A 24,817-nucleotide genomic window follows, 5' to 3' on the forward strand; every position below is an offset into this window, starting at 1 on the left:
ATGCGCTCTGTGGGTCATTTAATCATCCAAGAGCTTGCGAGAAAAATAATAATAAATAAATAAATAAAGATGATTGTCATGGAATGACCATGTTGGAGCATATATGTAGCTGTCATGACCATATGGGACGTCCTGGTTAAGCCTTCAGACAAATTCTGTGTCCTTGAAAGCACAGTGGTTATCTTTATTATTTACAGTAGCTAGCAGTAAAGAGGTTGCTGCTTTCAAAGAGGATTTGTATTGTGTTTGGTGTATTACAAAGGTGCCAAACGAACAGCAAAAGCTTTGGGTCCTGAGGGTACAATTCACAGGGATAAAGAAGTCCAAAAAATGTCCTTCAAAAAACGCATGACAATTCTTGAGCAGTGTAAAGTCCCACAGCCCACAAAAATGGATTATTTCCTGATTTTCTGAAATGAGTCTGATGTGGTATGTACATATAATTGGTATATAATATAATCAAATAATATTTGATGTAATTATTGAAGTCCAGTCTAGACTACAGTACTAAATAATCTGCATTTTATTGACTTTATTGCATTTCATTCCTCTGAAAAGAAATCTTATGTTTTATTGTTATGTTAGCATATGTTGCAACCATTCAGCCTGCAGCAGTTTAGCTTGCCTAGCCTCACATTCCTCTAAATCTTTGCATAATAAAGTGGTTAAGTCGTAAAGTGGTTACGTCATTCAGAGTGGTTTGATGTAAAATGCTACACTGCAGAGCAACTTAACCAATTCAGAATTATTCACAGTGATGGTGATGGGAACCAGACAACTGAAGAGACATCAGACAGTTTAGGTTACTAATATGCTGCTTGATTCCTCCAAGCTAACATGTCCACGTGGGGTTTGTATGGGTAGCCCAACTGGGAACAAGAAAGTTTTGTCCTCGGGTTCCACATTGGCCCCGCATATTGATGCCCACCAGGGTCAGTGATGGGGCCAGGAGGGGTTAAACATTGGCCCTATCTGTGCTATACACTACACACTGGGGCCCAGATGGGACCCATTTGAGAGTAAGGTGGACTGTAATGATGGGGCCCATTTGGGAAGCCCAACTGGGTCCCAGTTAAAAACCCAGGTACAAACCCACTCAAAGCCCATGCCCACCTGGAACCTACCTAGCCCATGTTGCACCCTTGTGAGCCCCACATGAGCATGTTGGTTGGGCTCTGACAGTTTTGATATAGTTGTGAGTTCTGTTTTCTGAAGAATTGATCCCCTTATTTTTGGCTCAAAATTCTAGCTAGCTAGTGAGCCCGGAATAAATTAGCTAGGTATCCCCCGACCACAATGCTAGTAGCACTGGGAGGGTGATGGCTAGCACATGATGATGGCTAGCACATCATGTGCACATGTCTATCCTTGCCGGTCTTGGAATTACCGGCTCTGCATGGCAATGGTTTGCATCATACCTGCAGGGACGCTCATACCTGGTAACGTGGCAGGGCGACATGTCCGCTCCTTGTAGTCTCTCCACTGGCGTTCCACAAGGCTCAGTTCTCGGTCCTCTTCTTTTCTCACTCTACACAAGCTCTCTTGGTAAAGTGATATCCTCCCATGGATTCTCTTACCACTGTTACGCCGATGACACTCAACTCATGCTCTCTTTCCCACCGTCTGACACACAGGTCTCTGCCCACATCTCAGCATTCCTCGCCGACGTCTCTTCTTGGATGGCGGCTCACCACCTCAAACTCAACCCCAGCAAGACGGAGCTGCTGTACATCCCGGGAACTGCTGGACCAAAAAACGATCTTGCCATCACCTTTGAGAACTCACTGGTCACTCCTTCTACAGACGCCCGAAGCCTTGGTGTAGTGATGGATGATCAGTTATCGTTCTCAAGTCATGTTGCAAACGTAACTCGGTCCTGCAGATTTCTCCTGTACAACATTCGGAGAATTCGACCCTTCCTCTCTAGAGAGGCCACCCAGGTGCTTGTTCAGTCTCTCGTCACTTCCAGACTTGACTACTGCAACTCTCGTCTGGCTGGTCTCCCTCTGTGTACCATCAGGTCCCTGCAACTCATCCAGAATGCAGCGGCACGGGTCGTCTTCAATGTCCCAAAATTTAGCCATGTCACTCCACTGCTGCGTTCTCTCCACTGGCTTCCTGTAGCTGCCCACATCAGATTTAAAACCCTGACGCTGGCCTACAAAGCCAAGAACGGACCAGCCCCTCCGTATCTGATGGCAATGGTCAAAAGCCGATCCGCACCAAGAGCCCTTCGAGCTTCAAGTACGGCTCGGCTCGACCCGCCATCCCTCAAAATCCGCGCAAGACAAGCGTCCAGGCTTTTTTCTGTCCTGGCACCAAAGTGGTGGAACGAGCTGCCCCTGGGTGTCCGAACTGCTGAGTCGCTCGCTGTCTTCAAGTGCAAACTGAAGACCCACCTCTTCAGAGAGTACTTGGACGAATAGTTCTATGGTCGCCTTATTGTCTTGTGTTTAGCAATGTCTAAAGCTTAGAGGTATCTTTTGAATTATTAGTCTATTCTAACTAGCTATGGCTTTTCTTGGGTAAATAGCAAAGCACTTTGTAAGTCGCTCTGGATAAGAGCGTCTGCTAAATGCCGTAAATGTAAATGTAAATGTACATGCATCCTCCAAGAGACTGGAGCATCTGACAAATGTGCCTACGCCCTTCTGACCATTACATGCGTAGTATGATTACTGACAACTGAACTGCACTGCTGTGGTTCATCACACCACCACTGACAGTGACCATCTCTGGTGTTTCTTTTCTGTATCTGCATGCAATCAAGTGTCATTCGTCTCTATGTGCAATGAATCAGACCTACATTCACAGCCTTAGCATAACCGCCGCTAATCTGCAAGCCCGACAGGTCCATTGATAGCGGTCAAAGGATGTGATTGATGGCCGGCCTTGGGTGAAGAGAGATGAGTTAGCAGTCTTGGATTTATCGGCAGGGTTGTATTTTGGCATCCTCTCTTCACACAGTTCATGTCGGTTGTGGCTGAGCTAAGCAGACAGGCTCCAGAGGGGCACTGAGCTCACACCATCACTCCACCAATTAGAGGTGATTCATGCTCCCCCACGGGACACTGGCCGTCTATAGTGTTGAGTCTAGCAATGATTTGACTGGGTGTGATCTTTGAAGAAGCATGGTACATAAATAACGATACATGAATGATAAACCTCTATTTCAGTGTGGGCTCTGTGGACTATATCTTTGCACTTTATGCTACACTCTTTGTAGAGCTTGGATTTAGGGTTGTAGGGTAGTATTGTTAAAAATCAACATTTTACACAATACTTGACTGGCAACTGCTATTAATTAATAACAGAAACAAAGTAAAGAGCCGTGTGCTTATAATAGGATGGTGTTCGTACCTTGATTTTATGTTTTATTTAAATACTTTCAAAACCTGCTGTAGCTGTGTACTGCAAGCCTTTATAGAAATGTAAAAATGTGACAAAAATGTGAGACAGAAGTGAAAAAATGTGTGATCACATGTGAACACGTTCTCCTGTGTGAAATGTCAGAGTTGCCTCTGTGTTCTGTCACTGCATATGGTTTTCGAACAATTCACAAGTAAAACTATTTGTAACTTTTATTCGTTAGGCAGTGAAATTACTTCTCTGTATTTATGGAGAGTATTGGGACAGTTATAAGCCCTGTTACTGTTTTATTACATCTTCAACTAATAGAAAATTGGCCAATGTTTTGAATACATTTTCTTTTCAATCAAAATGTCCTCCATTGTGCATTTGAGTGTTAAAGACTGGGTGTGACAAAAGCTTTTAAGTGTTTAGATCATCTTACCTGGTAGAGAGTGTTCAGTGTGATTATTTAATAATCATTGTTGTGCTGAGGTGCTACTGGAAAACCCAGCCTCTCTCATCCACATGGTCATGTCTCCTCAGGCTTCTTGTTCCAGCATATCCCAAGGGAAATCAGACCATCAATGTAAAACCTTTTGTCCCTCCTCCAACCCCTGTCAGTAGGTGCTCTCCACTGCTGACCGGGACCCCACAAGCCTTACTATTTTAGAGATCCTGCAACATCTCTAAGTTATCTGGATGATCTGATAAAGCTCAATGCTGGGGGGCTTTATACCCCTCTAGCCCTCTGGCATTAGACATGGTGCCAATAGGTTCATGTTTATTAGCTCCAGAAAGTCCTATTCTTCTGGCAATACCTCTCTCCAGGAACTAGACAAGCTGTGTGTGTGTGTGTGTGTGTGTGCACTTGCATTTTTAAAGTAGCTGGATGCAATCATTAGAATGGGTGTCCAAAACCATTTGAACATACAGTGTGCATCCAAGACCCATTGATACTAGATAATCAATGTTATTTGCTGAGTGCTTGTTTGCATGAGTGGTCATAATGTTTTAGCTATGTATATAAAGCCCTACATATGCTCTAGTGATCTAGCCAAAATTATGAATTTCAATTAAAAAAACTTGAATGAAAAATCAAATTGCTAAGATGTGCTTTACATAACATCTTAACAAGTGGACATTTGGGATGGCCTCTTCACCTTCTGTCTTGGTGAATAGCATGAAAAAACCTCTCAATAATATCCTCTTCATTATACTGTCCAAACTCTGATCCTGGACGCGGGGGAAATTATGCTTCATTATCAGCCATTCAAAACGATATTTCACCCTCAGCTTCTTTTCAGCTGTCGGAGACTTGCGGAGTCTGCCGCTTAAATTGGAAATCGACCTGAGGGTCTTCGTTTTGCTAGATTACATCTTAAAAAAGCGCTTGCCTAGAAAAGGCCAGGCTCAAGGTCTTCAAGGCCTGAAGCCTTGCCTGCTGATGAAAATAGGTGTTTCTGCAAATGGAAAAACTTTTTTTTTTGGCTGTTTATCTCTTCAAAAGTGCAATTTTAATTCCCGGCCCCCACCCCCATTCCTCAGACTTGACCTTACCAAATATGACCATGGCGTTAACTCTCTGTTCCGGGCCATCTCTCTCCTTTTCATTGCTTCGTCGAGTGTGAAATTCCAAGATAATTATCCTGGCGTTCTGAGCATTAGATAGAATAGAGATAGGCCAGCGTGTCTATTTGCAGGACAGGGAGGCAGATTCCAAGGCCCGTACCTTTAGTCTTGGTGCATTAATTCCACTGTGAGTTTAGAGGAAAGAGCAGTGAAGCATGGTGCCTATTAAAAGTCTTTAAAGGACCAAAAACTACTTCTGCAGCACATCCTTCAATATTCCGTAGAACCGAATGTCACTACTGTGATAAATAAACTTGGCATGTGGGACCTTTCGTGGAGAATGGACCAAAAAAAAAATACTCCTAACGACTTGGAATTATTATTTTACTGAACTTTTATTAACAATAAAAGTAGGCCTGGTAATCCATCCCCAAAACATTCTTCAATTCCAGACATTTGGGAATTTTAAGACTTCAAGACATCCAAAGCATTGACATCTCCTACTAAACTAAAATCTGAAATCATCTGAAAATTCATATTACCACAACAACATATTGGCAGAGTAGACAATAACAACTAAAAAAACAATTAAATATATAAATAGATTTATTAATGTACTGATTAATTAAGGTAATCAACTTAATTTGGGGTTAGAGGGACAGTAATATATATACATAAAACTATTCTTTTAAGGTTAAAATTAGTTGAGGTGTTCAATAATGTGTTAGTGGCAGATTGTAAAAGGATGCATTTGATTCGCTTCATGTGTCAGAGAGGCAATGCATACTAGCCTTCCTCTTCCCTGGTAGACAGTGTCCTAGCTAGTGGGTGGGAACTGGAAATGACTAAATTGGAGGTGAAATTGGGAAAGTTGAAGCTCAGTTTGGATTATTTGCAGAAGGCAATAGAAACACCCCATAAAGACATAAATGCAAACTTTGATGTGTGTGGGTCTCTCTCTGGAAATGTGGCAGGCCTCAAGCTAGTTCTGCAAGCAGTGAATTCCCCTGGATATGATTAGCATCGTTATGGGTTTGCTTGGAGCCATCCCGGGACACTGTTGACGCTGGGTGCAATTAAAGAAGTGCAGCCACATCTGCTATCAGCACAGCTGTCATTCTGTCAACAAATAACAAACAATTGCAGGGGGAAATATGTTTAATTTTTGACGAGGCCAGAAAGCAGACATGGTAAGGGTTTCGTTTTATCCCCCTCATCCCATCGTTCAGCACTTCTGTTATGAGCCAGACTCTTTAAAACATATGTGATATATTTTTTGTCTCCGGTGGATACTGAGCTGCTTTTAATGCATCTCACTGTCAAAACACCACAAATACCACATTGGAAATCCTCCAAACCAACTAACACAACAGCTGTATTCACTGACAGAAACTGCCTCTTGTGGAACTATGTTAGCTAACAAAAGAGGTTAAAAGGGGAACATATACAGAACAGTCTGTGTTACAAAATATGGGCTATTAAAATGTCCATGTCATGGATTTTGCTAGCATTTGATCGTTTTGAGGACCACTGATGAGGTTTGTGAGTAAAAACATTGGGCTGAGTTACAATTAGACCAGTCCTAAATGGCATCCTCATCATAGGCTCGCTATCAGTGTGAATCTTAGATGTGCTGCTCAGTGGTGTGTAAATTTGTATATTGTGGTGTATATTTCTTTCTCCTTCTTAGGCTGTGAATTGCAGGAGGCTTGCTGTTGCTGGAGTAGCTGTCTGCCTCACCACGGCTGTGTAAAATCCACGTCCCTGCGGAGGAGTCAGACATACCTCACACAACCCAGAGAAAGCGAGAGAGAGCGGAAAGAAAGAGAAAGCAAGCTGGATGAAGTTTCTCACTTCAAACCTTGCCATGGGAATTTGCAGCAAGAACTGGATAGACAGAGCCAATCAGGATGCTATAATGCAGGGTGTGCGTATATGTGAGTGAGAAAGCGAGAAGGGACAAGAGAAAGAGACAGAGTGAAAAAAAACAGGTCTGTATGAATTTACATGTATGATTAGTTTAATCGCACCATTATGCTGAACTGCATTTGATACTGACAATAACGAATACAGTGTGAGCTGTTCTGTTAAATTCCAGTAAAAATGTGGTAAAGTATATTGCTGCACATTCTAAATGAACTTCAGTTATAAGGAGTGCTTCAGGCTGGACTTCAGTGCTGGTCAGACTGGACTTTTAGAATGAGGTGCCATACAGGTCAGTCCAGCAAATTACATATTCTATTACATTGTTCAAAGCATGCTGCTATGTTAAAGATCTAATTAAATCTTTAACAGAGAAGCTGCAGTTTGTTTTAATACACCAAAACTGGATTATTATGGCTGGAAAGTAAGTCATTACTGGGGCATTTATTAGCTTTATCCACAGATTCCTAACACCAATAAAAGGTATATTATATGATTACTATAGCCACAGGCCCAGTTTTGCACCATCTCCATTAATTAGAAACACTGTTTGACCACAGAGCTGCTCTTGGCTGGGAAAAAGTGAGGTACTAAGGATGTCATTACTGCAGTCATATTTCTTAAAAAATGAACCATTATCAAACAGATCACCAGTAAAGAGGTTAAAGTAAGCTTCTCATCCACCTTAAATATAACAGCAGTTCCATAAATGCTGTGCAAGCACGATAATGCAATTGCTCTGTGTACCAGGAATGTGGCTTAAGCTAGGGTAAAGATGCTAAACATCTAATTTTGTGTAAAGATCTAACTCTGTGTAAAGATCTAAAGTTATCTGGCTCAATGTGTTAATGATGTTCATACTACATGCGCATGCCTTATGTCATTTTGTAAAGCATGAACATCTCAGAAATCGCTGAGATGCTATAGGTATGACACAGGCACAGCAGAAGCTAGATAGGTAGGCGAGGTCCAGGCCTCCAGTGCCTAGAGTCATGAATGAGCTGAATAAATGAGCCAAACAGAGCTGAGAGTAATCAATAAAACTACAGCCAACAAAAAGAGTTGATGCTATTTAGGAACAGCTGGCTTCTATACAAGATATTTTTCCCTCAGTGAACGACGTGCCAATATGTTAGTTTACTCGAGATATGTATGTTTATTGTTTCTGGTGGTACTCGTTTTGATTTAGTTAAGGCTCATTTATATACCCTTTACATACAAAACTTAAGGCGTCTGTTTCAAACAATGTAATCTCACTGCTCACACACATGCTGTAAATTGGCATGGATGACTGTGGAGGAGGTTGGATAGTGTACTTACAACAAAAAAGACAAGAGTGGTGGGTTGAAATGTAAAAGTTTCAGTATACTTTTTTTTCCCCACCATGTCTATATTGCAGTGGTCATGTTTCACTTAAACTATTGGTACACTGCGCCCACGATTTCCATTGGTACTGCTCTGTTTCTTTCATATCCGTAAGTTTTCAGAGAATGTGTACAAATACAGACAAAATGAATGCAGAGTACAGACAGAAAAGAACAGCCAGCCAAAAGATGGAAACTTTTTTAAATAATGTCACAAATTTAAATTTCTGTGATATTCAGTAATATCAGTTATCGTCCCACAGCACCTGTTGACTCTCGGGTTGCCAGTAATGTTTTTCAGTTCATTGTTTATTACTTTCTTTCTTAACTTTTTTTCTGCATAACATATGGAAATCAGTGACCACCAGAACTGTATCCAGTTCAGTAATCCTAAAAGAAGATAGGCCTATAGAACAGGAGCTCAATAGCAATGAAATGTCTCATAATCCCTTTATCCTTCCAGAGTACCCTTCTCAAGGGTAAGCATGTGCACTCTCCTCATTATCCCAGCTCTCATTCCTCACTGTTTCCTCATGTACCACTGTTCTCTTTCATGTTTTCAACCGGCTCCAGTGCAGGAACACAGGCTTTTAGCAGTTATCAGTGCAACGGTGACTGATTCTATTTTCTTCATGGCTGGATGTACGTTAAAGTTTAAAACACAGGGAAATAACAAGTTGCCGCTGTGCAAGCAAAGCGCAGCACAAACAAATATATCTAAATGGAGGGATGCATTAATTTTTCACTGAAAACCAATGTCCTCACTGTTGGACACAAGTACACGTGAAAACAACTGGGATTGAATACTGGCTCCCTGAAACGGATCACCATGCATCTGTTTTGAAGGGGACAAAGTAGAAGGTAGGTGTTTCTAATAAAGTGGCGATGTTCTGTTAAGCTTGTCCAACCTAAAAATAGTTGCTGCAAAACATCATGTTTGTGGGCAGGATTTGGAGAGGTTTGTGTCACATATTTTTGATTCCGTCAGTGCCTTAGGTTTCTTGTGTGGCAACTGTGACTGGACCCATAATAGAGCTGCATAATGGACTGGTACTGCCAAAAGCACAGTGAGCTTTTCTCACGTCAGTCACTCCTTCAGTCAATTTGCAGCGGATAAGAGGCCATCTCCGGCCCTTTCTAACACCTCAGCCCGTGAATGATCATTTCTCTGCTCTGATCTTCTAAGGGGGTCCAATTTGGGAAGAAGACTTTGGCCAAATTAGACCAAGCCCCAGTGGGAATCTGTCTTTCTCTCTCTTTCTCTCTCTTTCTCTCGTAAGTAGTGTCATAATAAGGGTTGCTTTTGTGCATTTGGAAACTGTCCAGCAAACTAACATCTCTTTCTTGCCTGTGATCAGATCCTGTGATCAGACATCAGAGAAGCTATAAGAGGCCCGTGGCTCAGATGAAAAATTAGAGCATCACTCGACCAACTTAGTCAGCACTAGAATGTCATTATGGCCACCATTTGGCTCTTCATAGCCATTCTGTAGTCTTATTTGCTATGAAAAAAATCTTCCTCACAACAAGCCCTTGGTGTGTGAAACAAGCATCAGAACGGCTTTTGGCATACTCGGCACCACACGTCCGACAAGCTGTCATGACATGGTGGCAGTTCTGTCTGCAAAACAGTGTCACTCCGTCAGTCACATGTGTGAACATGGTTTTTTTTTGGTATGTGTCAGTAGGAACGAGCGATACCGATAGCACTGTAAAGATTTTCTGTGGCATTCAAAAGTTTGGGCACCCCTGGTGAAGATGACTGTAAATACTTCAGTGAGAATCAGATGACCTGAAGAGCCATTTCCAAAAGACAAATTAAAATATGATGCATTTCCTTAATATTTTAAGCAAAATGTACTTATTAATGCTTTTACAGTTTCAGAATAATAAAAAGAAAAAGGACCCAAAGCAAAGGTTTGTAACATCCCCTTTGGCAAGTCTCACATCTTGTAAATGCCTTTTGTAGCTAGTCTCCAGCAAACATTCTTCCTTGCAAAAAGCTTGTAGTTCTGTGAGATCCTAGGGCTGTCTCATGTACACTGCTCTTTTGAGATCTACATACAGATTTTCAATGATGTTTAGGTTGGGGGACTGTGAAGGCCTTAACAAAACTATCAGCTTGCGTCTCTTGAGATAGTCCATAGTGGATTTTGAGGTGTGTTTAGGACCATTAATCCGTCAACACAGAAATGCTTATTACACACAAAAGTGTATTATTCTGTAACTACTGGGATTTCTGTACAAACTGGTGGGGCTGTTCTCTGGTAATAGAAGTTTGTAATAACACTTCCGGCCAGAAATCAAATCCTTCTAACTGACTGAAACACAAGCCCAAAGCATGATTTGTCTACCTCATGCATGACAGCTGGATATGTGTTCTTTTTATAATTTTATTTATTTATTTTTTGCAGTCAATGCTTTATTTTAAAATTACCAGTCCAGAGGACTTCCAAAATACACCAGGCTTGTTTAGATTGTGATACACAGGAAATGTTTTCTACTGATTATTTAAGTCCTTCATAACAATAAGAAGTTCTCTCTGAAAGTTTTCTTGGTCTTTTAGACCTCAACTACCCTCCTGTTAACTGCTATTTCACAATTACATTACACACTCAGGAAACAGCTCTTCAAAGCAATTTGCCTTTTTCTTATTTCTTATTTTTTATCCTGCTTTGTGGGCATCAATTATTTTCATGTTCAAAGTGCTAGGCAGCTGCTTAGAGGACCCCTACGGCTGCTGACTGTTGGGACCTGGGCTTGAGAATTTCTATTTTCAATATTATCTTAGAGCTTAAATCTCTCTGGGTGTCATAACTTTTTAGCATAGAGCTAAAAGTTTTGCAAAACAAATATCTTGCTTAAACTGCCCAAATGAACAGAAAATATGTGTGTGTGTGTGTGTGTGTGTGTGTGATTATATGTATACTGAAGAGAGCAGATAAAAATAGAAAGCAAGAAAAATGCAGCAGAATGCAGCAGAGAAGAGCAAGAAAGACAGAATGAAATGCAGAGAAATATTCAGATTTAAACAGATGATCCCAAATAATGAAACATTTACTGAATTAAAAGATAACAGATAAATCTTGGAGAGGCGCACACAGCCCGTCTCGCTGCACACTATGCATCAGCATGTCTCCACCTGAGAGACAGTGGGAACACCTACCTCACTGCTTCACTATACTGGAATACTTATTAGATATTTTCTTGCTTATTTTAAAATCTTCTTCCTACTAATGAATAAAGTCAAAAGTCTTATTTTTATGTCTCATAAAATTGTTTTCTTCTTTTAAACAGGTATTAAAGTAAATAGTATATATATATATATATATATATATATATATATATAGAAATAAATGTAAACAAAGTATACATTTGCCAAAGCTTTATTTCAATTATTAATAACTGTATTCACTACTTTGCTCTCAATTCTTTTTCTTTTGAATTACTGTTGCTGTTATTTGTTGTTTTGCGTGTTACTGCTACTGCTATAATGCTTTGGCAATATTGTACTTAATACTGTCATGCAAAAAAAAACCCTACCTTGAATTTTAAATCTTGAAAGAATGAGAGCGTGAGAGAGTGATAGTAAAACAAAGCAATGTTGAAGAAGATGCAGAGAGAGACATTGTGTAATTAACAGATGCAATACTTCTATTACCACAATAGTCTGTTCAAAGAAAAAGTTATTTAAATAAAAAATAAATAGAAATCATTGGCCTGGAACACTTTTACAACATCTATGTCAAGCCCTTCAGACATCATCATCATCAACATCATCTAAATTTGACCCACTAAGAAAACATTTAGCGCTCTGAGCTTTAGGGTACCTACAGACAAGCCCAGCCTTCTCAGAGCTCGATCCAGGAGCTCAAACCGGAAAACCAACCTCTGACAGTCAGTGGAGCGTAGTATCAGGATTCTTACAGAAGATGCAAAGCATAAAAATGGCATAGTTAAATTTGGATACTAAGTACAATGTAGTACAGCGCAATGTAGAATCCTCCAGTGGAGGTCTTCAGAGTGTTCGGGCAGAGGGATTTTGTACTGGAGCCTCCATGAAGACCGTACACCCTCAGGAACAGAGAGATGGGCCCTCCACTTTGAGTCTCAGTCTTCTTTCAGCTCATGGAAATGAAAGGCTTTCACACAGCTCTGCTACAGCACAGTCTTACCAGCTGCTGAGAAAGACGACCTCTGTAAGCCTCCCGTAGAGAGCTGCCCCTCACTATTCTCAGCCTCAGAAACGCACTGTTTTACAAACAACTCTGGGAAAGGGACTTGGATCAAACCACCGGGCAGAGCATGATTCATAAATCGCTATGTTTGGAGACAAAGAAGCTGTTGGCATACTGATGAAATTACCAATTACTCTCTCTGATCTAAAATTCTAAAATCTGCCACAATCTGCTTTAGTAAAACTCCAGCTGTTTGCCAATCTTCCACCCTTACATCAGTCAAAATGTCTACTACATGTAACGCCTATCTTTGTAAATTCTTTGTCAAAGATTGATGGATTTAATAATGTGACATATCAATCCTTAACACCTTAAACAGCCCTCAAGTGTTTAACAATGAAGCATACAAACTACAACCATCTATTTACTGCACCACATTCTGTGGCATCAGAAAGAGCCATTTGTCATAGTCCAGTCCAGTTACAGTAAATTCACACAAAGTAAGTTCTGGGCTTACTTTGCATATACTCTACACAGACCAGTGCTTCAGAACCTCTCCCTTCAATCAGGTTCTTCAGCAGCATCTTGTTCCTCTTCAGGTCTTTAGCAGATCTCACTGCTGTTTATTTCCCACAGTGGCTTGACTTACTTGATCTAATCTAGAAAAGTGTTCTTGGTCTTTAGTAGACTTGTCTGTGTGTGTAAAATTGGGAAGCACTGCAACACCAGCACTTATGCAGGAACCAAGCCTGACATTTCCTCTCATTCAACCACTGGACTTTTAACTTTAGAATGTTCAGCAAATGACTTTCTTTGTCTCACTGGCCCAGTACTACGTCTGTCAGCTGCAGTTTAGACCTACAGGAGTACTCATCTCCTCTGAGGAGGGAGGTCTGAGGACTGGTCCAGGAAACTTTCTCAATAAACTCTCCAAGTCATCAGTGAGCGATTTAAAGTACTGCTCTGCAGAAGATGGGAGGTGAATGGGGGAGTTCTGAGGGGCACTGGCTCGGTTTAGCTCTCTCTTTAGTGGACTCATATCCCTGTTTCCACCAGTGGTCAAATTTCCCTCACTGGTTATCCATCGCCCCCATGTGCCTGAGACTGCTCCCCAGCAGCCTGCTCTGTATGATCACTGCACATGCTATTAGCCGGTGTTTGGGTTTCCCCAGCCTCACCCTTGTGCACCTGTGAGCCTGAAGCCATGTGCTCAGTGAAGGGCTCAACACACGCCTCCTGTGTGGCAACCACCTTACCCCCTACACTGTTAGCCTCCGGCTCGCCTGGTTGAACATCAGCCATTGGAGACTCTGTTCTCGGACTGGCCTGTTTGACATGACTGTGCTCAACACATACAAAGCATTTCATCATTTCAGAACTGATGAAGACTGTCACCCTCCACCAGAAGCCGAGAAATGCAGAGAGAAAAAGAGTGAGAGAGAGATGCAGCGAGAGAGAGTGAGATCCTGAGAGAGCGAGAGAAAGAGCGAGAGAGATCCTGAATGAGCGAGAGAAAGACAGTGAAAGCGAGAGAGATGCAGAAAGAGCAAGAGAAACTCTGAAAGAGCAAGAGGAAAATAGCGAAAGTGAGAGAGATGATGTAAGAGCTAGAAAAAGTGAGCAAGAGAGATTCTGAAAGAGCGAGATACAAAAAGCGAGAGAGATCCTGAAAGAGCGAGAGAAAAAGAGCGAGAGACAGGGACAGGAAAAAGTAGAGAGATCTAGAGAGAAGAAAAGAGTGAAAGAGATGCAGAGAGAAAAAGCAATAGCGAGAGAGAGAGTGATGGTCATGATGGTCATGGTCATGCAGATAGTTTTACTTTGGGTCAGTGGGATTTTGCCATTAGTGTAAAAGCCTTCACCATCCACATGCACACAAAAATGGTGACCAGTGTAGCTGCTAAGAACAGGGTTAGATTCTACTGCTCATTCACAAGCCTGTAACTTCATAATTAGCACATATGGTCCATATAATATACACACCAGTATAAAATTGTATTTCATTGGTATATTCATTGTCTATAATTTAACACCAATATATTGGATGGAAGGGGGCTATTGGACACCCCCAATAACAAATGCTTCTCTTTTTAGCTGTGTCGCAATAGCACAAGGCCTTGGCCTTCCTTGTTTATGGTGTTACAGGAGCCGTGAAGGTCAGTGATTGCTGAGAGACGACGTGACCCTGAGTGGCACAGAGGCTTCTTTGCTGTTCTGACGAGAGGTCCTGGGGTCAAAGGAGTATGAACTATGAGACAACGAGCTATCTGAGTGACGTGCTTGAAACCTCTCCTTTGACAACCAGTGTATGCCTGCTCAACATGTAAAGCACGTCACTCAGATAGCTCGTTGTCTCATAGTTCCTCTGACAACCAGTGTATGCCTGCTCAACATGTAAAGCCATACAGGCCAGAGGACCTTTTTCCAACCACTCATTTCTCCTTTTTTATCTTTCCTGAGACACTTCAAGATTCTTTGACGCACAGGAACTAGTTGTTGTGTTTAAGAAGGCCATGAAGCTGAACAACAAGATGACAGAATCTTGTGTATGTCAAGTTGTAGATATGCTGGAACCGTTCAGAGTCATGAAGAGGAACAAGATTCCTGGTCATAAAGCTGAAACAAAATCTGTTACTAGGACACTGCAGACGTTGTCTTTTTGCTAAATACTACCCAGTAGTTTACTGTTTAATCAGTAAACTTAATTATAATATATAATTGTAAAAATCCAGTTATTAAAATTGCTGTTGCATACATGGGCTGCGTCACCATGTCCATGATCACATTCCTAGCTATTGCAGATATAGCATAGAATTTGACAGCCTTGTTATTGTCAACCCGTTATTGTCACCCTTGTTACTGCTTTGTTGTAATATTTCCTTTATTTAAGTTTCACGTTTTTTTCCTTCTCCTGAAAAGTTACCATTTTGGAGATATAAACCAGTAAACAACTGTATTCCACCGGCGATCCACAGTCCATAATAAACACCTATATAAATAATATATAAATCTACACCTATAGTCCTCCACTGTGCTTTCTTTAAGCATACTTTACCATTTCTAACTGTGATTGGACGAGTAACATGTTCACAACTATATGCATGACTGTGTTCAAGGAACTGGTTTTCTTGTGAAATTAGATCTCCAAAGCCAGTGGTGTCACAGTGGAAAGCCCATCATAGAGCTCCTTTGCTTTGGATTGCATCAACTACTGCCCATGGTCAAAAGAGTCCATAAAAACATCACACCCTGCTCCTAAACTCATTACAGTGAGCTAGCGTTGTGTTAAAAGTCCACTTTCTGAAAGAAATTAGCATCTGTGATGCCAAACATAACAGCCTAGCTTCAAGAGGACGTAGCTCTTACACTCTCTGGAGGGCCAGCATGCAAGACAGTGATCAAAGGCCAACTGGCTTCCACTGCTGAGGTTTCATCAGCTCTTCTGGGCTTTTTTACGCCTCCAAGCAAAAGATCTGCAGTGTCATTGAAGTAAGTGAATGAAGAAGTATGAAGGCTGTTTCTTTTGGTTCTAATAGTACATGTAGCTGACGTGACAAAAAAGAAGAAAAAAAAAACAGTCAGGACCCAATGATCTTTCTATTGGCCCAGTTGGAGGCCATCAATTTGCAAAGCCTTCTGTAGTTCTGCTGTAATTTCAGTTGAGTAGTTATTCCTAGTTGCTCCCAGGTGGTTAGAGACATAATTGTTTAACACCGTTAATGAGTTTCTATCATTTTCAACGGTTTATGTAATAGAAACAGGTAGAATGAGATACATTTTTACTGTGGCTGGCTTAATAGTATTTTGCTTTCATTTGGTATTATCATCTCAGCTGAGGCTACTAAACCTATGTACCTATGCTTTATTAGCCTTATCTGGGCTATCTATGCTAATTTGGTGTATAATTGCCTCATAATGCCGAAACATTGAGTTTTTTAACAATATTTATTGCTAATGTCAAAGCTTTTCTAAATGCTCCATGCCTCCACGCCATGCTAATGCTAAAGCTTTTTATTTTCTGGCTAAGGCAACAGGACAACATACATAAAGGGGCATGTTACATAAAACATGAAAAGTAGCATGTACAAACCATGTGGCACATTTTGCTAACACACACCACGCCCTGGAAGAATGAAATGGGGAGGAAAACTTGGGCTGGAGTCCGGGAGGGTGTCAGGGTTGGAATGTGAAGCCGGGCACCCCTGGAGCTTGTAGTGAGCTTTGTAAGAGAAGGGAGGAGATGGGGTGGAGGTGGGTGCTAAGTTGTACATCACTAAGGTGAAGTGAAAAGTGATGGATATGTATTGGACTAAGTGAGCGTGGAGTTGGGTGTGGATGTTCTCCTACAATGTCATAACTCTGTTTGGTATGTATGTAAAAGAGCAGTAAAATAGCAAATGATAGATAGCCAGATCAGAAGCAGCCCATGTCACAGAAACAAGAAACAATGTTCACAAGCTTGTGCTTTGATTATGAAGTCCCCACTCAAGCTTAGGTCTTCCTTCCCCTTTGTGGTGGACACTTAACTGATTCATCAGAAACCAAAAATGCAGTTATTGGTTGCAAGAGACAAGCTAATAGAAGAATAAAGTGCTTTTTTTGAACGAGGCTACATTGCCGTCGGTTGCCTTTCAGAAGGTGACAAATAGCACTCTAGCACTTCTGATTAGCAGTGATAGCGAGGCAGAGTGAATTTGAATTTAATTAACTGAGATTTTGGATTGTGTGCGTGAGAAGACAGCAGGGCAATAATCACCTCCTTTTGAAGCTCTACGTGAGCCAAGACTATTTCTTTTGCCTTTGCCTCCTTCAAGGTTTCAGTTGATATTTTTCTTCTGGTTTAATTTGATCCGATACCCCATCTGTTTTGCCGTTCATAGATCACTCTAAAGGAATCATGCTGAGATAAGGCCAGGCAGTTAGCTGCTCTCAGCTGCATGTTTGAGCCTTCATTAAGTGCTGTGGGTTGGCTGGCGTTGTGAGCAGTTATGGGAGCTTTTGACTGTAAAGGCACGCAATAATTTAGCATGATGAGAAGCTTGGGCTTAGAAAAATTGTGTTGGGATAATTTGGGGACAGGGACCACCAGAGGCCATAGAATGTGACATTAATTAATGTGATACTAACATGAAGTGTTGGCCCTATTTTTAAGAGATAAGGAGTTCAATCATGGCAATGCCACAGCCACCTCTTAGCCAACCTTTAGCCTACCTTGACAAATTTGGTCAGTTTAGTCGACTGTCACTGTTCTTGCTGAGTGAGGAGTGTAGTGTTGTGGAAAATATTTAAATTATCTATATAATAGATATAATCTATATAATGATCTATGTATGTCAAGGACCCTAGGGGCCCATGAACCGCACTTTGAGAAGCATGGTGTAACCTGAAGTCTGAATTGTCAGTCAGTGTTCTTCTCCAAGCATGTTCGGCTCCAATGATGCTTAGCAGTGAAAAGATGCAGTTAGAGAAGATTAGCCCAAAGTAACCACATGCTAGCCTTAACCCTCCCAGCACTGGTAGCATCATTTGATAGTACGGAGTCCTAGCTAGCAAGTGGGAACTGGCAACAAAGGAATTGGAGGTGGAAAATGTGAAAAATGTGTGTGTGACTCTATTGTATTAGTATTGTATACATATTTGATCACCTGGCATTCATTACATCTCACTCTGCCATGGCCACCCCATATAAACGTCGTGTCCTACCATAGCCACCTGGTCAGAATCTTTCTGGATTCGCCAGTGTCGCATGGTCATGCTCTCTTGATCAGTTTTGCATTCTGTGGACAGAGATTTAGAAAAGAGCTGTTGGTGAAAGAATTGTGGTGTTTTCTAAAGTTCTAAAGTTTTCATACTTCTAAATTGCTTCTACAAAAACCGCTTCTCTGCCAGACAAAAAAAAGAAGCATGTTAAAATGACCAGTTAACTATTGATTAGTTTTACTGATGAACATTAATGAAAAATAAACAGAATAAAAAGAAATACTATCTGTCTAAAGAAGACTAAACTGTCTTCTCCTCTAGACCTCTTCTTGACCTCAGCCAAAAGAATAGTTCCCATTGGTCATGACTTACAGCAGTGTGTCTCTCTGCCATCATGTTGTTCTGTCTTGCTTTTCTTGTCTCAACTAAACAACATCTCTCATTGGATTTGAAGCCAGTCACAAGCCTCCATTTGTATCTTCCCTTAAAAACAGAACTGCCTAGAAGTACTTTTGCAGTCTAAGCAAATAATTCCACAAGTGTGCCATGGCCCCTTCATTTACATCAAAGTGTACCTCCAAAATGGCCTCATCTGTGTCTTTAGCTCTGTAACGCTGGATAAAGACTAGACTAGGTGCTTGCAGATAAAATATAAGAAGATTAATATCAATAGTACAGTCCAAAAGATCAGTCCTAAACAGAAGCAAGGTCAAAACTGTGAAGAGGCGTGACAGCAACACAAAAAGTCAAAAATCAGATCAGGTCAAAACACCAACAAGGGCAAATAGGGCAAAAAACGAAAAGTAGAAAGACAAAAGACAACAGGATCCCTATACAGAAGATCAAAGTAGGAAAACAGCTCAGTGTGCAACATAGAAACTATGGCAACACTTCAGAACTACAGAAGGCTACAAACAGGGTATATATACTATAATAACCTACATTGCTACTGAGCCCCTAAAAAGGCTATATAGACACAGGAGCTAGATTAAGCACAGGCGATAACACTTGGTGCTCAGGTGGGTTTGAACATGGGGACAGTTAGTATACTGATCCTGTATACATATCCTCTATACAGAAGATCCCGTATATCCTTGGATCTCCAATTGCTAATATTAAATGCTCCACAATAACTTGAAATGGCCTGATAGGCATGATAGACATGATAATGCACATACTGTACTGTATGTTTAATCACTGCAAATCAACTCAAAATGCAAATCAAAATGTCATACATATATACAAATCATAACCAATCAAATCAACCAATAACAGAAGAAAGACTCATTAAAAACTCACTGAAACTTTACGATCTTGTTTTTTTTCATGTTTTTTTTCAACTAGTACAAATAAAAGGCCTCAGCAGCTAAGTCATCATCACAAGTGTGAGTACAAAACATTCATTAATCATCTATTAATTAAGCAGAATGAATCATTCACACATTGCCCATCATGTCTGGTAAAACATGTCAAGTAATTCTCAATAAAAAGGCAACATCTGGGTTAGAAGTGTAGCTGCTAAGAATGCTGTTTTTCCGTAAAGTGCAGCATCACTTTTTCAGTCTATCAGCACTGGAACATCTGCTCCAGTCTCGTTTAATGGCACACATGTTTGACAGATCATGTAAACATTTAAAAAGATTATATCAGAGATTACTGTGATTTTAAATTAATATTAAATCCCTTCTCGCGCTCTCTTTCCTTCTCTCTCTTCCCGGGTATGAATCCTTCAGCCGGTGATTTACCTGACAGTCTCTAACGGTATAATTTCATGATTCACTGGTAAACCAAATCATGACAGTGTTTGTAAAAACAGGCCATTTCACACTGTGCATGTGATTGAAACAATTAATTCTGCACAGGTTCAATTTAATTAATATCAGTCATTAACATACTGTGATTGCTATCCTACAGTATAGTATGATAAATATTGCTTTTGTAAAATCCATATTAAAAAAGTAATAGGCACTTGTATATTATACAAAGTTTGATCAGCTGAAGGAGCTGGTTAAAGAACCTCGACATCTGGCTTTGTTAACAGAAAGCCCTAATTAAGGATCTCTGATATGGTCTGTGATAATGAACTCCATTAATTTCCACATGACTCCTCTCTGCCTCAGCTAGTATTAACAAATATTTACTTCCTCCAACACAGGTAACAGAAGTGAGGAGGGATAGAAACAGAAGATGCAAAGGGAAAGAGAGAGAGAAAGAGAAGGGGAGAGAGAGAGGAACGGGGGACAGAGAGAGGACAAGAGGGGAGGAGAGAAAAGGAGAGACAGAATGGTAGCGTGAGATGAAAGGGTAGAGAGAATAGGAAACAGTGGGATTGAATGAGAAGAGTGAGACAAGCAGAGGGGGTGAGAGAGAGAAAAAGAAAGAAAGAGAGACTATAATAACGTACATTGCTATTGAGCCCTTAAAAAGAGTATAATTTGGAAGTGGCATGTGAAATGTCAACAAATAAACAAACAAAGATAACATTTTCAAACACTCCATACTGTGACACCACTGACCCATAACACACTCCATACTGTGACACCACTGACCCATAACACATTCCATACTGTGACACCACTGACCCATAACACACTCCATACTGTGTCACCACTGACCCATAACACACTACAAACTCTGACACCACTGACCTATACCACACTCCATACTGTGTCACCACTGACCCATAACACACTCCATACTGTGACACCACTGACCCATAACACTCCATACTGTGACACCACTGACCCATAACACACTCCATACTGTGACACCACTGACCCATAACACACTCCATACTGTGACACCACTGACCCATAACACACTCTATACTGTGACACCACTGACCCATAACACACTCCATACTGTGACACCACTGACCCATAACACATTCCATACTGTGACACCACTGACCCATAATAGTCCATACTGTGACACCACTGACCCATAACACACTACAAACTCTGACACCACTGACCTATACCACACTCCATACTGTGTCACCACTGACCCATAACACACTCCATACTGTGACACCACTGACCCATAACACACTACAAACTCTGACACCACTGACCTATACCGCACTCCATACTGTGACACCACTGACCCATAACACACTCCATACTGTGACACCATTGACCCAGAACACACTCCATACTGTGACACCACTGACCCATAACACACTCCATACTATGGGTCACCACTGACCCATAACACACTCCATACTGTGACACCACTGACCCAGAACACACTCCATACTGTGACACCACTGACCCATAATAGTCCATACTGTGACACCACTGACCCATAACACTCCATACTGTGACACCACTGACCCCTAACACACTCCATACTGTGACACCACTGACCCATAACACACTCCATACTGTTACACCACTGACCCATAACACTCCATACTATGACACCACTGACCCATAACACACTCCATACTGTGACACCACTGACCCATAACACTCCATACTGTGACACCACTGACCCATAACACACTCCATACTGTGACACCACTGACCCATAACACACTCCATACTGTGACACCACTGACCCATAACACTCCATACTGTGACACCACTGACCCATAACACACTCCATACTGTGACACCACTGACCCATAACACACATAGACTTTCTTAATGTTAGTATTGGCTATTGTAGTTATTGCTATTGTGTTATTGCCAGTTCTGATATTATACTGTTGCTGTAATTCCTCAGTACTATTGTGCTTGATACAGTCAAGCCAATGGACCTATTTTCAACTTAAAAGCGGAGATAGAGAGAGGAAGAGAGAGATAGATAAGGTAGAGAGAGGGGAGAGGGAGAGAGTAGAAAGATCCCATCATCTGCAGTTCCCTCGCTTTGTTCTCATTTGGCGACTCAGTTGACTGAGCAGGCAAACAATTTGCTTTCTGATTCCTGTCTGCTACCGTCATCCGGCCTCGCCACTCATTTATTTCTTCCCCTAGAGTAAACACTTTCAGCGAAGTACATCCCTCAAGATGCAAAACTCAGACCATGTGGAAAATAAATAAATAAATAAACAGCAGCAGCACAGGGCGTCCTTTGAGGATGAAGCGCTGGGACTGAGCTTAGCTTATCAACAAAATATTCTTACTGGACTGTAAACAACACAACACTGGCATATCCTCAAAAGAGGACTGAGGCTGAATATTGAGTTTCATGTTGTCCTTTTATTAGCTTGACTGAAAGAATACTGATCTAATGACAATGTCAAAGGAAAAGCAGCCCTCTTTATTTGATGTGGCGGTAGGATCAAATAATGAGACTGTTTTCAAAGAAGCAATCCGTCTTCTGAATGGGACATAGGGATAATGCTTTTCAGTAGATGTTCTATCATATACTATACACACTCACTATCCACTTCATTAGAACCGCCTACCTTGTACTTCCACTCACCATCCACTTCATTAGAACCACCTACCTTGTACTTCCACTCACCATCCACTTCATTAGAACCACCTACCTTGTACTTCCACTCCCTGGCCACTTTATTAGACACATCTAATTAACTTTACCTAACTTTACACTTGTGAAGGAAAAACAGAACTGGATCGTATAAAAACGAACATATCATTGAAGAATGGGGGTGAATCATTTATGACAATTCCACAAAATATCAGCATATCCTGGATGAAATGCAAAACCCTCTGATAAAAGGCTGACAAGAGGATAGCTTTTACCACAGGATGATGATTCAAAGAGATAACAAATATGAAGCTTTTATAAATGGCCCTCACAGTCCCCTCACAGTAATGATGACCTAACAATATCTCATTCTGCAAACAACAATGAGAAAAACATGAACTGAAAGACTTTCAAAGAAAAGTGCTAAAAATCTCTGTAAGATGTTAGATGACAATAACACACCGCATATGATGTAAGATGTTGGCACAGGCCACACTGTTTTTTTATTTATTTATCTAGGTTATGAAAGACAGAGTAACTGTGCATTAGAATTGATTAGCTACAGAGGCTGTTTACTACAGTACTTCTTAATAAAAAATGACAATGTGTTATATTGCTAAGTGTGCCCAAATGTTTGAATTGCATACCTAAAACAGTTTAATAAATGTTTACTTTATGATTTCTAATTAGAATTCAACTGTCTGCTGTATCTTTGTGACTGATGTATGTAAATGACCAGAATGTCCTGATTGGTTGCCCTGTATTGTGCTTCCTTCAGCAAGTGGTCCAGGCTGAAACACTCCTTACGACACTTCAGAGCCTTAAGCTCCTGTGACCCAGCAGTGCTACATCTAGGTTATGTCTTCTAGAGATACTCTGAGTAATTCTCTCTCTAAAGCATTATTCGGCCTGACAAAAGGCTGCGGAGCCCGTGCGTTCTGGCAGATGCACTAGGTGTAGAGAAGTCAAGCTTAAATAGAATTCGAAACAATGCTTTTTTCTTTCTTTTTTTCTCAAAGAAAGAAAGGCAAAAAATAATGAAAAAACGAAAAAAATCAAAGGGGTTCGGCTCCACCGGTCGGTTGGGGTGAAAGCTGGCGGGATTTTGTTGGCTTGCTCTGTATTATTTTCTTATACACTGGGATGGAATTGCTTGTCCGGGCTATTTGAATGTGTGGACAAAGCTTTTCTCCCGGACTGCGGAGGCTTTTCATACCTAACAAATGTTTATTTCTTCCTTGGTCGTCTTTCAGGCGCACTGAAGGTACCATGTCATGAATAATGTGAAGTTTATTTCGCTATTGGAATAGAACTGAAGACGCCTCCTTTATGCAAATGCTACTGCAAACTTGGTGTAGCACCAAAAAAGGTTCTATGACTTTTAACAACTGTTGGAACTCATAACAAGATCTCAAATAGGACCTTTAGCTCGATATCAAGCTTGATATTTAATTTATTATGGTATTATATTGATTGTGTAGACTTCTTCATAAAGTACCTAATAATAATAATAAGAAGAAGAACAAGAAGAATAGTAATGATAGTTATAATGGTAGTAGTAGTAGTAATAATAATAATAATAATAATAATAATAATAACTGATATTTACTTACTTGTAAACTGCAGCATAATTAGAATTACAAACATAAAAAAACCATCCATTTTCTAAACAGCAAAGAACCATGTAAACATTCAGGTGGTTCTTCAGCCCCTTCTTCTCTGTGACATTTCTTACACCCTAAGGATCAGTAACTACATTCAAAGCAGTGCAAATTAAACTTTAGTGTTCTTAAATTATAACACCACCCAACAAATTAAAGACCCACCGGTGGTTTCAAGGAGTTTAGGAGGTTAAAGGTTTCATACCATGTAAAACTGCTCATTTCTACTTTGAAAGAAAGTGTCTGTAGTATGTAAGACTATTAGTGTCACACCAACATACTATTTACTCCTCATTTTTATGTGGAAATAAAGTTGCAAAAATAATTAGAATTCATCTTTTTTATGACTTATTTTAGACCCCGTTTACACCTGCTCACTTCACAAGTTTTGAGTATTAGGATCATATCAGGATGGCCAAGCCACATAAAAATGCAAATGTAAACACACTCAAGTGTATTTTAAACCAGATACAAATCCAATCACTCAAACCATTTCACAAGGTGGTCTGAGATTCATTTGAACATTATAGCAGCCTCTCCAAGATGCATTTGACAACCAAAACACCCACCAGTACAATTAAAACACCTGTAATAATTGCTGTGTAATGAGCATTTAATTCCCACACAGCAA

This window comes from Salminus brasiliensis, chromosome 1 (genome assembly GCF_030463535.1).
Source record: "Salminus brasiliensis chromosome 1, fSalBra1.hap2, whole genome shotgun sequence".
Classification (NCBI taxonomy): domain Eukaryota; kingdom Metazoa; phylum Chordata; class Actinopteri; order Characiformes; family Bryconidae; genus Salminus; species Salminus brasiliensis.